The sequence below is a fragment of the Chrysochloris asiatica genome, unplaced genomic scaffold, assembly GCF_000296735.1.
Source record: "Chrysochloris asiatica unplaced genomic scaffold, ChrAsi1.0 scaffold00010, whole genome shotgun sequence".
NCBI classification, from domain to species: Eukaryota; Metazoa; Chordata; class Mammalia; order Afrosoricida; family Chrysochloridae; genus Chrysochloris; species Chrysochloris asiatica.
This window is the reverse complement of record NW_006408528.1, coordinates 29,903,288-29,920,075: the sequence shown is the minus strand read 5'-3', so window position 1 is coordinate 29,920,075 and position 16,788 is coordinate 29,903,288.

The window sequence follows — 16,788 nt, the reverse complement described above, 5'->3', positions numbered from 1 at the left end:
CAATGGTCTGCTCCACAGTTTGTCCCAGCCTTGATTTGACTGATGATATGGAGCTTTTCCACCATCTCTTCCACATTTACATTCAGTTTTATTCCCATGTATTCCATCTCATGAGGTCCACCTGTATAGTTGTCTTTTATGTTGTTTAAAAAGGTCTTTGCAGTGAAGAAGTCATTGGTCTTGCAAAATTCTATCATACGACTATCCAGCATCATTTCTATTACCAAGGCCATGTGTTCCAACTACTGATTCCTTTCTCTTTGTTTCCAACCTTCACATTCCAATCACCAGTAATTATCAACAGATCTTGATTGCATGTTTAGCATTGTTATTGTTAAGTGCTATCTTGTTGATTCTGACTTATAGCGACGCTGTATAGGGTTTCTATGCAGCAACTGGTGGTTTAAACCTTTGACCTTGTAGTTTGCAGTGCCTGTCATTCAGTACTATAGCAGGAATTCATATCTCACATAGAATGGAGGAAAAGTGCTTAGTTTTTACATGTGATTTCTGAAAATTACAGTAGATGGCAGTGAAACTCCATTGTTAAAGATACTGAGTATAATGAGAAGGAAAAATGGTAAAGCACGTCACTTTATCAAAAGAATTGGTTTCTGTCAATGACATGTTTATTTTATTTATTAACATCATTACTATCACTAATTTAATACAGAGACAGGCTCAGTATGAAACATTTTCTATTCACTGTTGTTGTTAAGGGAGCTCTGGTAATGTAGTGGTTGCTAGTTGGGCTGCTAACCTCAAGGTCAGTAGTTCAAAATTACCAGCCATTCTGTAGGAGAAAGATGAAGCTTTCTGCTCCCATAAGCATTTACAGCCTTGGAACTTTACGCAGGGTCACTATGAGTCGGAACTGACCCCATAACATATACCCCTACCAGCACCACCATTGTTAAATGCTGCAAATTGGTTCCAACTCATAGGGACCCTGTATAGTTTCAAGGAGTCATATTATGGCGATGTAAGATACGCTCTGGATTGTTAACTGCAAGGCCAGCTGTTCAAACCCAACAGCCACTCCTCAGAAACCCTATACAGGTTAGCTATGAGTGGAAACTGACTTGTTGGCAAGTAATAATGGCTTAGGGCTTCAGAGGGGGTAAATCCTTGTGGGAGCTGAAAGCCTCATCTTTCTCATAGAGGGTTGGTGGGCTGGAACAGCTGACCTTATGGTTTGTAGTCCAGTGTTTATCCTACAGAGCCACCGTGCTCCCATTCTATGCATTGTTAATGTTAACCAATATCATCATATCCATGTATACCTGGTACCGTGATTTGATTTTGACTCATGGCCACCCCCTGTCTTACAGAAAATAACTCCTCCATAGGGTTCTTTTGGTTGTAATCTTTATGGAAGCAAGTCTCTAGGATTGTCTTGCATGGCATTGTTGGGTGGGTTCAAACCACCTACCTTTAGATTCATAGTTGAGTGCAAACTGCTTGTGCCCTCTTAGACCAAAGTGACTGTACATAAAACCAATTCTCTGTCGTGAAGTGGAATTTCAACTCATAGCAATCCTGTGGTACTGTAGGCTAAGCACAAAGTTGGAAGTTCAAATCCAAGGGGGGCAAAAAGGTAATTTGTGCTCCTGTAAAGATTTACATCCTCAGAAATTCTATTGAGTAGGATTGCCTTATAGTTTCTCCAAGGCTATAAATCTTTATGTGGCACTCTAAGATAATGCATTGGACTCAAAGGTCAGTTTGAACCACAAGGTCAGCAGTTCAAACTCACCAGCTGCTCCTTGGAAACACTATACAGAGTCACTATGAGTTGGAACTGACTCAACAGCACTTAACAACAACAACAAATCTATCTAGAACTGACTGCCACATCTTTCTCCTGCAGAAGGACTCATAGGCTTAACTGCTAACCTTTTGGTTAGCAGCCATACCTTTAACCACTGTGTCACCAGGTCTGCACATATAACGGAGAAACTTATTTGTGACAATGAAAGATTATAAAAGATGGGTAAAGTTTTGAAGGTACAAGTCGTAGTTTTAACACAAATGGAGTGACTTTGAGTAGATTATCTAACCTCTTGAAATTGTATAGTCTCACTAGTAAAAATGTTGTTGTTGTTGTTAAGTGCTGTTGAGTTGGTTCCGACCCACTGTGACCTTGTACAGGGTTTCTGAGTAGCAGCTGGTGAGCTTGAACTGCCAGCCTTGTGATTCAAACTGACTTTTTGATCCATTCTTATCCTACAGCACCATACCAGGACTCCTTAGGGTTGCATGTGTATGAAAAATTGCTTTGTTAACTCTAAATTACTACACAAGTACCAATTATTGTTACTATCGATGGTTATTTTCAATGGGTTTGCCACCCTTCTTAGCCATGCTGGAGTCTGATAACCTCTATCTTAACAGAGATTTTTCAGTGATCTTGTCTGGTGTCCATATCTGACTCTCAGACTCATTTGGGCATGTCCATGTTTCTCTAGGCAAAGTAGGCTGTTTCTTCTAAAATAGGAAACTTCTTTAGAGTCACATGTTAGGCTTAGCTAATTTTCAAATCTATGTGACGAAACCCCAATAGTGTCATAATTGCAGTCCCCTCCTACATCTCTCTGCCCTTTTGGAATCATTATATGAAGGTTATATAAAGTTCCTCCTGGGACTGTTTAAAAGTTTAGTAGCTCAGAGACTCAGCAACAGCCCCAACTGTCTCTATACTGCTGCTGCTGTGTGCCATGGAGTCGGTTCCGACTCATAGCGACCCTGTACAGGGTTTCCGAGGCTGTAAATCTTTACGGAAGCAGAACACCTCATGTTTCTCCCACGGAAAAGCTGGTAGTTTTGAACTGCTGACCATGCAGGTCCCAGCCCCATTTATAACCACTACGCTAACTGTCTCTATAGATCCACACAAAGGGCATAGGTTCACATGTTCAAATACATCCCAGCAATATGCTTAGTATAAGATGTAAATTCATTACTACAGTCTGAGAGAACACAAAAGATGACACAAATGACTAGCTACAGCAGGCACTACTTGAAATTCAACCATGTTATTCCATATGTGCGAGGGGCCAAACTGCAATTTTCTGGATATGTAGATGGTTCACCAAATGTCTTGTGGAATATCCCCAACAAAATTTGCAACTGAACTGGTCATATTGCATACAGCAACATTATTAGGGAGTCTGGCTCAAGTGCATTAATCATAGGGAATATTAAACAATCTGAGAAGTATCTACATAATAAGTTCTAAATTACAAAATAACATGCATTTCTTTGCCATTTACAGGCTATTAGAAATTTTTGTTTTATCATAGAAACTTTTCCTCTGTTCTTTTTCGTTAAATTTTTCACAATAAAATCTAAGTTCCTCAACTGTTAACATTATTATCAAGATGTGCTTGCCCTCATTTGTGAAGGACGAAAAGTTGATTCACTATGATTTCTCTATTTGCAGCCAATTCCCACTGATTCCCCAATAGTACACCTGTATTTGAGTTTGCTCTTTTTGGGGGCGCTATTTTTCCCTACTCCTTGAATCTTACCATATTCAGATTTGCAATTAAGTATAAATACCTGATGTTATTGTTATCGTTAAGAACCATCAAGTCAGTTCCGACCCATAGCGACCCTGTATAGGGTTTCCGAGGAGCAGCTGGTGAACTTAAACTGCCGACCTTGCAGTTCAAACTGACTTTGCAGTCCAGTGCATTAACCCACAACACCACACCAGGACTCCAAATACCTGGTACATTCCAATAAATTATTCCCGCCAAAGTTTTTGACATTTCAGAGGGATCAGAAACAAGATAAAGCAAGAAAAATGTTGGGTAACAACTGATTTCTAAGTCCCTGAACCACCACTAGTCTGTCTGTTTGTTATACAATGGTGGCTTGTGTTGCTGTGACGCTGTGCCACCAGCATTTTAAATATTAGCAAGGTCACCCATGGTGGACAGGTTTTAGAGGCACTTCTAGGAAGAAGGTGAGACAGACCACTGCTGAATGTTAACTCAACAAAAACCTTATGAGTAGCAGGGGAATATTGTCTGATACAGTAACTGAAGATTGTTGTTGTTAAGTGCCGTCGAGTCGGTTCCGACCCATAGCGACCCTGTACAGGGTTTCCGAGGGTGTAAATCTTTATGGGAGTAGAAAGCCTCATCTTTCTCCTGCGGAGCGGCTGGTAGTTTCGAACCGCTAGCCTTAAGATAAGCCCCTCAAAATACACTGAGAAAAAGCTGTTAGAGTTGACCTTAATGAGGAGGATGGAGCAAAGCTTTCAGGATCTTCATTAGTTGATGGAACACAATTCAAAATGAGATGAAATGACCAGCTTCAAACATCCATTAGTAATAAGAATATGGAATGTATGAAGTATGAATCTATGACAATTGTAAGACATCTACAATGAAATGGAATACATAAAAATTGATATCATAAGCATTAGTGAGGTGAATTGAACAGGTACTGGTCATTTTTAATCTGACAATCATATATATGATTTACTAAACTGGGAATTACAAACTGAAGCAGAATAGAATTATATTCATCATCAAAAAGAGCATTTAAATCTATCTTGAAGTACAATGCTGTCTGGAATAGGATAATATCTATACCTCTGCAGGGAAGACAAGTTAATACCATTATTACTCAAATCTACCTGCCAACCACTAAAGCCAATGATAATGATCTTTTGTTTTTTTCCTGTATGATGTTCATGATGTCATCCCACAACTCATCTGGTCTTTGGACTTTAATGTATAAAGCATCAAATCTGTTCTTCAGATTATCTTTAAGTTCAGGTGGGATATGCTCAAGGTCATATTTGGCTCCTGTAGTCTTGTTTTAATTTTCTTCACTTTCAACCTGAACTTGGATATAAACAATTCATGGTCTGTTGCACAGTCTGCCTCTAGCCTTGTTTTTGATGATGACGTGGAGCTTTTCCACTATTCCCACAGTTGTAGTCAATTTGATTTCTGTGTATTCCATCTTGTGAGGTCCCTGTGTTTAGTTGACTTTTATGTTGTTAAAAAAAGTTGACTTTCATGTTGAATTTGCAGTGAATAAGTCATTGGTCTTGCAAAAGTCTATTGTTCAGCTTTACAGTCATCAAGGTCATATTTTCCAACTATTGATCCTTTCGTTTTGTTTCCAACCGTTGTGTTCTTATCACCAGTAATTACCAATATATTTTGATTGCATGTTTGATCAACTTCAGACTGCTTTAACTCTTCAACTTCATCTTCAGTGGCTTTAGTAGTTGGTGTGTAAATATGAATAATAGTGGTATTAATTGGTCTTCCATCTGGTGGTGGAGGCTATGTGTTGTGTAGTTGGTTCCAACTCATAGCAACCCTCTATAGGGTTTCTGAGGCTGTAAATTTTGATATTATCTTATTATAGACAACGTTGTACTTCAGGATGGATTTTGATATGTTCTTTTTGAAGATGAGTGTGATGTCATTCCTCTTAAATGTGTCATTCCCAGCATAGTAAAACATGTAATTATCAGATTCAAAATGAATAATACCAGTCATTTCAGCTCACTAATGCCTAGGATATCAATGGTTATGTGTCCCATTTCTTGTTTGAAAACTTCTAATTTTCCTAGATTCATACTTCATATATTCCATGTTCTGATTACTAATGGTTGTTTACAGCTGTTTCTTTTCATTTTGAGTTGTGCCATATCAGCAAACGAAGGTCCCTAGGGCTTTACTCCATTCGCATCATCACAGTCAACTCTACTTTGAGGAGGCAGCTCTTGCCCAATCCTATTTTGAGTGCCTTGAAACCTGAGGGGCTCATCTTCTAGCTATGTCTGCCAATATTCTGATGCTCTTCATCATGTTTTAATATTCAATATTCTGGTGTTATCTGATAGTGTTCTAATGTTATTTATAAGGTTTTCAGTAACTAAATATTCTAAAGTAATTTGTCTCTCCTTTTTCCTTCTGAAAGCTCATTTAAAACCTGTCCACCATGAGTGACTCTGCTTTATTTAAAGTATCATTGGCATAGCTTCTAATATCACAGCAACATGCAAGCCACCACAGTGTGACAAACTGACACACTGGATTAGAGAAGTTAATAGGATCAGAATTGCTCAGGATAGAATTATTCTGGTAAGGAGTGTCTCTTCCTAACCATGTCTTCAGGCACACCTCTCTCTGATCCTTGGTCTCTCAGCCATGTTGCTCCATAGCCTTTGCAATGAACAGACCTCCTTCAACACAGCTGATCAAAGTACAAAGGGTTTGTTACTGAGCCATAAACCTCAGCTTGTCGGCAAGTAGCTCTAACTCCATGGGTCAACAAACCTAGCTTTCCCAATAAAGTGCCTGAAGCCAATCCATTCACATTCAAACCTTCTGCTTTAAGGCACTCAGCTTTCTGGCTCCAAGGGCTGGGCCAATCCCCTTGTCAGTTTCTTACACCCTTTTTCATTCATTGTCCTATTCAGTCTTTAAAGAGCTCTGGCATCTTAGTGGTTACCTATTGGGCTGCAAACAGCAAGGTCAGCAGTTTGAAACTACCAGCTGTTCCGTGGGAGAAAGATGAGTCTTTCTGCTCTCGTAAAGATTTACAGCCTTGGAAACCCTGTACAGGGTTGCTATGAGTCGGAACCAATTCCGCGGCACATAACCACCACCACCATTTAGTCATTAATAGCATAGTGGTTATGATTAGGCTGCTAACCTAAAGGTCAGAAGTTCAAAATCACCACCTATGGGATTTTGATACGGTCTTCTGCTCCCATAAAGATTTACAGCCTTGGTCAGAACCAACACCACGGCACACCACCACCATATCCAATCATTTGGTGGACATCACATAGACAATAACTAGAAGAGCATATGAAGTAATCCAACTACACCACAGTTCTGGTCTTTGTAACCTAACTATAGTGCAAAGAAGGATAATCCTTCCATGTAAGTGTTGTTATGCGCCTCAAGTTCATTCTGACTCACAGCAACCCTGGGTTTTTGGGGAACAGCTGCTGAATTTGAACTGCCAGCTTTTGGATTCAAATGACCTGCAGCCCAGTGCTCATCCTACAGTGCCACACAAAGACTTTTAAGCATACACACTTCCATGTATGTTGTTGTTGTATAGGGTTTCTGAGGAGTGGCTGGTGAGCTTGACCTGCCAACACTGAGGTTCAAACCAACTTTGCTGTCCAGCACATTAACCCACAGTGCCACACGTGGACTTGATAATAAAGTACGCTAAAATCTTTCCTGTCTTTAACGAAATATAAACAACCAACCATACAAAAACTCCCTCTGCTGTGATACTCTAGGAAGATACTTGAAGCCTTATCTTTCCTCACTTGTCTTTCTTTACATCAGGTGGGAAAACAAGATACCAATCATCATTATATCAAATCCAACTCATGGTGATTCTGTATGTTACATTGTAGAACTTCTAGATAGGTTTTTCTTGACTATAATCTTTATGTAAGTAGATTGTTAGGCTTTCTTGCAGGGTGCTACTGCATGGATCCAAACCACCAACCTTTAAGTTAATTGTCGAGCACAGAAATAGAGAAATGTCTACAAAGTCCCAAATGTTCCAGTTCCCAGCTGTTTCCGTCTTTCCAGCATACTCCGACATATGAGTGAAGAGACTTTTGCCATAACTCCAGCCTCAGACACCATTTGATTATAAGAGAAACTGAGATCCTGAGCTGTAATGCCTCGCCGAGTCCAGTAAACAAGAGAAACTTGAAATAGAATAGCAATGAATGATTGTTATTTTCTTCAATTAAATTTGGGATAATGTGATCTACAGGGATAGAAAACTAGAACACTGGATGGATTCTATTTCTCTTTCAGGCTTCCATTAGTTATTTTTGAAGAGCATTTCCTGCCCTGTTCTTACGTATTTCACTCATTTAGGTGTAAAGTTGTTGCCCTTCCTATGTACTCCTAAAATCCTTTATTTCTTTTACAGAGATTTTAGGGAGCCCTGGTAGTGTAGTGGGCTACAAATTGGGCTGCTAAATGCAAGGTCACAGTCTGAATCTACTAGCAGCTCTGCAGGAGGAAGATGTGGCTTTAGTACCAGATATAGCTATAGTGCCAAGGAGCTCTGGTAGTGTAATGGTTACGAATCAGGCTGTGAACCATAAGGTCAGCAGTTTGAAACTACCAGCTGCTCCACGGGAGAAAGATGAGGTTTTAGTACCAGTGCCCGAAGATAAGCCCCTGAGTTTGGAAGGCACTCAAAATGTGACTGCAGAAAAGCTGCTTCCTCAAAGTAGAGTTGACCAGATGATGCTGATGGGAAAAGCTTTCAGGACCTTCATTTGCTAATGGAGCACAACTTAAAATGGGAAGAAATAGCTGCAAACATTCATTAATAATTGGAAAATGGAATGTATGAAGTATGAATTAAGGAAAATTGCCAGTTGTGAAAAATGAAATGGGATGCATAAACATTGATATCCTAGGCATTAATGAGCTGAAACGCATGGTATTTTGAATCAGAAAATCCTATGGTTTACTATGCCAGGAACCACAAATTCAAGAGGAATGGTATAACATTCATCATCAAAAAGAATATTTCAAAACCTATCTTGCAGTACAGTGCTGTTTGTGACAGAATAATATCTATACACCTACAAAGAAGATCAGTGAAAACCACTAACATACAAATTATTCACCATTCACAAAAGGCAGTGATAATGAAATTGAGAATTCAATCAAATTTTACCAACTTCTTCAAACATGCAAGCAACATTTATTGATAATTACTCACCAGTAATTATTGGAATGCGAAGGTTGGAAACAAAGAGGAAAGATCAGTCATTGGAAAATATGGTCTTGGTGATAGAAAAGATGCTGGATAGTTGTATGATAGAATTTCTAAGACCATGACTTATTCATAACAAATACTTTTCTAAAATATAAAAGGTGACTATGCACATGGACCTCACCAGATGGAATACTCAGATATCAAATTACATGTGTGGGAAGAGGCATGGGAACAACTCAATATCATCAACCAAAACTAGGTCTAGAGTAGATAGTGGAATAACCATCAGTTGCTCCTATTTAAGTTCAAGTTGAAGCTGAAAAAATTAAAACAAGACCACAAGAACCAAAATATGATCTTGAACATATGCCACCTGAATTTAGAGACCATCTTAAGAATAAATTTGATGCAATAGACACTAATGACTGAAGACCAGAAGAACTGAGGGATGACATCAAGAACATCATACAGGAGGAAAGCAAAGATCATTCAGAGCAAAGAAATGAAAGAAAAGTCCAAAATATGAATCTCTTCCAATCAGTTGGCCAGGTAGCTGTCTCCCAATTTTCTTGGCATAGATGAGCGAGCACCTCCCGTACAGCAACAGTTTATTGAAATATTTCAATTTGTATTCCAATAATTCCTGAATCCTTGTTTTTTGCCAACAATTTTCAGAAGTAGCATATGATCAAGAGCCAATGGTACTGAAAGAAGAAATTCAAGCTGAACTGAAGGCATTGGTGAAAAATACATGAGTCCAATCCAGAGAGGCAACACCACAGAATGTGGAAATCATCAAACAATATCATTAATATGACATAAAATATCATTTTACTGTATGAACTATACTAATTCAAAAATGGCTGCAACAGTGCATTTACAGGGAACTGCTAGAAATTCAAGCTGGATTCAGAAGAGGACATGGAACTAGGGATATCATTGCTGACATCAGATGGATCTTAGCTGAAGGCAGAGAATACCAGAAAGATGTTTGGTAGTCATGGTTATGTGTTGTGGAGTCATTTCCGGCTCATAGCGACCCTATATGATTTCCGAGGCTGTAAACCTTTACAGGAATAGAAAGCCCCATCTTTCTCCTGCAGAACAGCTGGTAGTTTCAAATTGCTGATGATGTGATTAGCAGTCTGATTTGTAATCGCTAAGTTACTTGATCTCCTAGAAAGATGTTTACTTGTGCTTTAGTGACTATGCAAAGGCTTTAAGCTGTGTGAATCATGATAGGCTATGGATAACATTGCAAAGAATGGATATTCCAGAACATTTCATTGTGCTTATGAGGAACCTGTACATGAACCAAGAAGCAGATGTTAAAACAGTACAAGGAAATGCTGAATGGTTTAAAATTAAGAAGGCATGCACCAGAGCTATATTCTTTAACTATACTTGTTCAATCTGTATGCTGAGCAGATAATGTGAGAAGCTGCCTTATATGAAGAAGAACATGACATAAGGAATGGCAGAAGACTCATTAACAACCTGAGATATGCAGATGATACAACCTTGCTTGCTGAAAGTCAAACACCCCTACTCATGAAGATAAAAGACTACAGTCTTCAATATGGTTTGCACCTTAATGTAAAGAAAGCAAAAATCCTCACAAGTGGGCCATTAAATAACATCATGATAAATCAAGAAAAGATTAAAGTTGTCAAAGACTTCACTTTTCTTATCCACAATTAACACTCACACAAGCAGCAGTCAAAAAAATAAAACAAAGTATCCCAGTAGGCAAATCTGCTGCATGAGATCTCTTTTAAAGTGTTCAAGAGCAAAGATACCAGTTTAGGGCTAAGGTGTGCCTTATCCATGCCATGATAATTTCAATAGCCTAATTTGCATGTTAAAGTTGACAATGAATAGGAAGACTATAAAAGAAAGGCTGCATTTCAGTTGTGGTTTTGGAGAAGAATAGTGAATGCCCCATGGACTACCAGAAGAACAAACAGGTCTGTGTTGGAAGATGAATAGCAAGAGTTTTTGGAAACATGGATGGTGAGAATTCATCTCTCATACTTTGGACATACTATAGGAGGAACAAACCAGTCTCTTGAGAAGGACATCATGCTTATTAAAGTGGAGAGTCTGTGAAAAAGAGAAGGCCCCAATGAAATGGATTGACAAAGTGGCAACAGCAATGGGCTCCAGCGCAACAATTGTGAGAATGGTGCAAGGCTTGGCAGGGTTTTGTTCTGTTGTGCATAGGGGTTGCTGTGAGTTGGAACTGACTTGAAGGCATAAAACAATAATAATAAAAGATTTACAGTCCAGAAAACTGTATAGAGAGATGCCGTGAGTTGGAACAGACTCCATGGCACACAACTATCACCACTCCCATAGCGTATTTATCTCAAAAGAGTATTATTGTGTGTTTCCCCCACAAGATCCTTAGAAGGCAGACTATATAGAGGAAATAAAAAATGCTAGCTGAAATGGTTATTGAAAACCTACGCACATATGATCTGAGGTGTAAATTTGTGCGTAGAGACGAATTAAGAATTCCATCAGCTATGAAGAACAGTAAACCACTTTTACACCCTGTCTTAATTTCTTAGAGCTGCGGTAGCAGAAATACCACAAATTGGTGGCTTTGAGAAGCAGAAGTTCATTTTCTCCCAGCTCAGGAGACTGGAAGTCCAAAGCCAGGACATTGATTCTAGAAGATTCTCTTTGTCTGCTCTGGGGAAAGTTTTGTTTCCTTTGGCTTCTCTTCCTTGCTTCCTTGGTGACCTCTACATAGTATCTGTCTTTACCCATTAGTGCTTCTTATTTCTGTGCCTAATTTGCTTTGTTTTAACCTCAAAAGTGATTGGCTTTAGACACAAGCTTCATTGATAAGACCTTTTAACATAACAAAGAGAACCCTATTCCCAAATGGAATTCCATCTATCCCCATTTATATCCCTTGCTGTCAAGTCGATATAGGACAGGTTTCCACGGTTATAATCTTTGTGGAAACAGACTGCCACATCTAACTCTGATGGATCAGATGGTGGGTTTGAACTGCAGACTTTTGGTTAGTAGCTGAATGCTTAAGCCCTGTAACATCAGGGCTCCTTCTCCATACGTATAAGGGTTAGAAGCCCAACACATATTTTGAGAGGACACAATTAAGCCAATAATAGCCTGCAGCTTGAATCCTCCCAAACTGTGTGCACATGTGTCTGCAGGGAACCTTATCTGAATGGACTTACAAGTGTGGATGAATTTTAAGGAGTCGCTGACCTGCCGGAGAGCATCCTTAGAAAGTACCTGTTTGGTTTTGATGTAATTATACAGCAGTGATTCAATGGAGGCACAGATGGTCATTAAAGCCGTAAACATTAAATAGAAGGAAGATTCCAAATGTAATAAATTAATTCAAGCATATTTATTGAATTTCTTCTATGTGCCTAGAATTATGTTATTTACTATGGAAGAATGGAAAAATTATAATCTCAGTTCTCTGCCTTCAAGGAAGTAATTATCTGGTTAGTGAAATAAGACATAAATACAAAATAAATTTAATAATATAGGTGATAAATGACTTAATTGAACATGTCAAGATCTAAAGTATCTCCCAGCAGGAAATAATCCATGTAAATAATGCTAGGTTCACAAATATATTTTCAAACTTGGGCAATTAATAGTAGCATGCTTAATAACAACAAAAATATGAATTACAGTGAGCTCTGGTGGTGCAATGGCTAAGCACTCCACTCCTAACTGAAAGTCTGGTGGTTCAAGCCCAACCAGCAGAAAGAGCTGGTGATCTGCTTCGGTAAAGATAACAACAGCCTAGAAACCCTATGTCACCTCTACTCTGTCACACGGATCATTATGAGGAAAAATCAACTAGAAGGCTCCTAATAATAGTATGAACTGCTGTGGGTTAATGTGCTGATCTGCAAAGTCAGTTTGAACAGCAAGGCCAGCAATTCAAGCTTACCAGATGCTCCTTAGAAACCCAATATAGGGTCGTTATGGGTCAGAACCGAATCGAAGGCACACAACAACATACAAAGCTGAAACCCTAGAGGGACTGATATTTATACAGTTTGCTAATATTACAATTTTTTTTAAGTCAAGATATCCCACATCAGAACTGTTTATTTAATTTTCTAATTAAAGCAGCAACAAAAGTAGAAGTGGTCTCCTAGGAGATTTAACAACAAAGATAATTTACTTATTGGTTTTCCTCATTCAACTGTATTCTAAATTCTCCTTGATGGTTTTTAAGGTCCCAACACTTTTCATGTGATCTATAGTAGCTTGTGGTTATGAATCGGGCTGTGAACCTCAAGGTCAGCAGTTCGAAACTACCAGCTGTTCCGTGGGAGAAAGATGAGGTTTTCTGCTCCCATAAAGATTTACAGCATCGGAAACCCTGTGCAGGGTCACTATGGGTTGGAACCAACTTTGTGGCACATAACCATCATCACCACTGTTCAACTACTACTTGATGTGAATAAAATTCTAGAGCCTATTCCAATCAGTTGTTCCTTACACTTTTGTAAGTTTTGAGGCTCAATCTGATAATTTCGATCAACAAAAATTGTGCCGCTTTTGGCTTTGTATAAGAAGTTATTATAAAAGCAGAAGCTAGAAAAAGTGCACTGGATAAATAATAGAGAAATGTGAGAAAACAGATAAAAATCTATTAAACTAAATACCTTTCTCCATTCTGTTTTTTTCCCTTATTCTTTACATTAGTAAATGGCCCCATCATCTACCCAGTTGTGAACAAGATCAACTTAAATAACTTTCAGTCTAGTGGGGATAAACACAAGTAAATAGGAAATAGCAGTGCATTGTTAACTGCTATTCATGACAGAACAGAGGACCTTGGTTGGAAACACTCAGATTGTAGGAACTGGGGAAAGCCAAGAAGTATCAGAAAGAAAAAAAAAAAAAACAGTTGTCAATCAAATCAAATCAAAGTGAATTCTAAGGAGAATCAGTGTTCTGAAAAGGATTTTTAGAGAAGAGGATTTACTGGAGTAAAAAAAACAAAAAACAAACAAATTTAGTATGCATGTATTATAAACTGATCATTGGCAAGACCTGAGGCTGAAGAATGAACTAACAAGAAAGAATTCTGTTAAAAGGCTTAAGGAGTATGGGATATACTGAGGGAAAACATGGAGACACTGAAGGACTTTAGCAGGAAAGTAATGTTAGCAGATAATGTTTTAGAAAGTCTTTTTTGGCTCTCGAGTAGAGTATCTTATGACAACTTCAGTAAAAACAATTAAGATAGCTACAGATTTTAGTGAAGTAATGTTGATGAGCTTAAAGAATTATTAAAATGATTATATCAAAAAGATCTGTTGATTAATTCCTGGAATGTAAGCAGATTGTTACTTGGGTGGCTGGACAGTTTGATGAATGTGTGTGCCAATCACTGATACAAGCCACACAAAATGGATATCATTTCGATCATGTAAAGTTTTGTTCCCAGTTTTACAAGTGCTAATCTGAAAACAGTGGGAGTTTCTGGTCAGGATTATAATTTTCATGCTAATATTTGATGCTGAAAGTATGATGAATAATGCTGACATATATGCTATAGATTTTAATTTATCTTTAGCAAGCAGTCTCATACATGTGAATTCTTCTTATGGCCCAATTGTCCTGTTCTTGTGCATACAATGGTCCAGTACTGTTTTGAGGAGTTCTGGGGCCCCTTTTGGCTCTGTGTCCATACACGTCATCCCTCTGTGTTACATTCAGCACAATGCACGCCTCATTGTCAGACACACCCTTCTGGGTCTTTTCTCCTCCTGACTTCCATGTGATGCTGTCAACCTCTTCATCATCTTCTTGAGTTGCTACTCTCCCATGGTCTAGCATCTGGCTGAGGGATTTAGGGAGTCAGGCCCAAAATTCCTGGATATATCTTGCTGCCAAATGGGATTAACATTTGGGTTGAGTTGACCATGCTTTCAGCTTTTCTGAACTGAGGAGTATAGTATCCCTAAGAGTGTCCAGCAACGAAGGCTGACCAAATCTTCAATCCTCGAGCCAAGGAGTGAGCCTTCTACAGCACACAGCCAGGATTTAGAATTCATAATTTTTATTCCTCCTTCTATTTTACAAGTATACTCCCCTTTTAAAATGCTATTAAATGGGGAAAATAATACTTAAAGTGGTTTAAAGAACTAAGCCATGGCTGAGAATTAAAAAGTCCAGGTAAAACAGATTTAAGGCAATAAAAAAGCTTTCACACTTGCCAAGGTTATTTTTCTTTTGCTTAAATTTTAAATTGCAAAAGATCACAGTTTCCCAGCATATGATACTGAAAAACTGTTTCCATGGAATGCTAATGGTATTTACTAAAATATATTTTTAAAAAACTAAACTAAAATGGTAGAAAGGCAGGCAATATGAATAACTGACCAAATCTGGGTAAAGCATACATAGTTAAACCGGTTTCTTTATTACAGAATTCTCTCCTTAGAAAACAACAGGGTGACGTGAATACTCAAGACGACAGGAATGCAGTATGCAGAGTTCTTGGAGGATTGGGGCTTTGACAAATGTTCATTTAAGGGCATTGCCACTGGCCAATCACACAGTTGTGTATATGCATGAGATTCCAAATTGCTGATTGTTTTGATTGGCAACAGCTCCAAGATCAGGAAGGACTCTTTCTTGAATAATTTTCTGGAGCTCTTGTAGACGCTAGTAAAATTGAGTAAGTGGTTGATTGACTGCATTAGGCCAAGTATACCATAAACATCAATCAACGAAACATGCTGAATATCAATTTCCACTTTTAATCCAGATTGAAAGCAGAGCAATATTAAAAAATCTCCTTGGCCCTAGTCAGCACTTAAACTAGTTAGCAATTCAATTAAACAGCTCATATAAATAGGAAAAAGAAAGGTATGAGAGGAAGGAAACATTTTAGCAAGTCAAAAGAGGTAAAATAGTCTTAAAAAAATAGAAAGCTGATATTGTTCATCTAGCTAACAGATTTTCTGTATACATTTTCCAAATCAATCGATACATTAAGAATGTTGAAAGCACCAAACGCCATCATGATAAATTTTTCTCCCTCCAAAAGCAAAGCTCAGAAGGATTCATTTTAAGGAACAAAAAATGGCAAAAAGATCCTTCTGGCATTATTATGGTTAAATGGGTGAGTGTCTGAGAGAGGAAGAGAAAGAGGGATCTTTTCCCACTGAGGCGTACTACTGAATGATACACTGAAAGAGAATAGTTCTCTTTTCTATCTGGGAAGGGGTTTTAAATTCTTAGAAAGAAGGATATAACATTAGCCTGGAGTTTTAAAAACATGATTTTAAGAGTGTTCTGTTCACCTCCTGTTAGAGGAACAGTGCTATGTCTGCATCTGTGGGTCCTACCGTTTCAGGATCTCTAAGCTGGTGCTAAGTAGTGATACACCACACTGCTGAGTAGTGATGATCTTAAGCAGAGACTGCCTTAAAACAGCATCTATCACACAAATAAACAAAGGCATCAAAAATTCCTTGAAGCACAGAGCTTAATTTTCTCCTTCATAATTGAGAGTGCCTCTGGTAGCATAGTGGTTTCTAGTCAGGCTGCTAACCTCAAGGTCAACAGTTTGAAACTACCAGCTGTTCATCGGGAGAAAAATGAGGCTTGCTGCTCCCTTAAAGATCTGCAGCCTCAGAAGCGCAATACAGGGTCACTATGAGTTGGAACCGACTCCACGGCACATAATCAACAACTACCAACAATATTAAAGTGGAGTCCTGGTATGGCACTGTGAGTTAATGCATTGGACTCGGTTTGAACCGCAAGGTCAGAGGTTCAAGCTCACCAGCTGCTCTTTGGAAACCCTAAGCAGGGTTGCTATAGGTTGGAACCAACACAACAGTACTTAAAAACACCAACAATATTAAAGTGTGGCACAGGATTGCTAATCTCAAGGTTGCCTTCAAATCCACCAACCACTCTTCCCCACACAGGCTCGCTATGAGTCAAAACCTGCTCCAAAAACTTAACAACAACATTAAAGTGGAGCCTGGTGACATAGTTCATTACAAATTG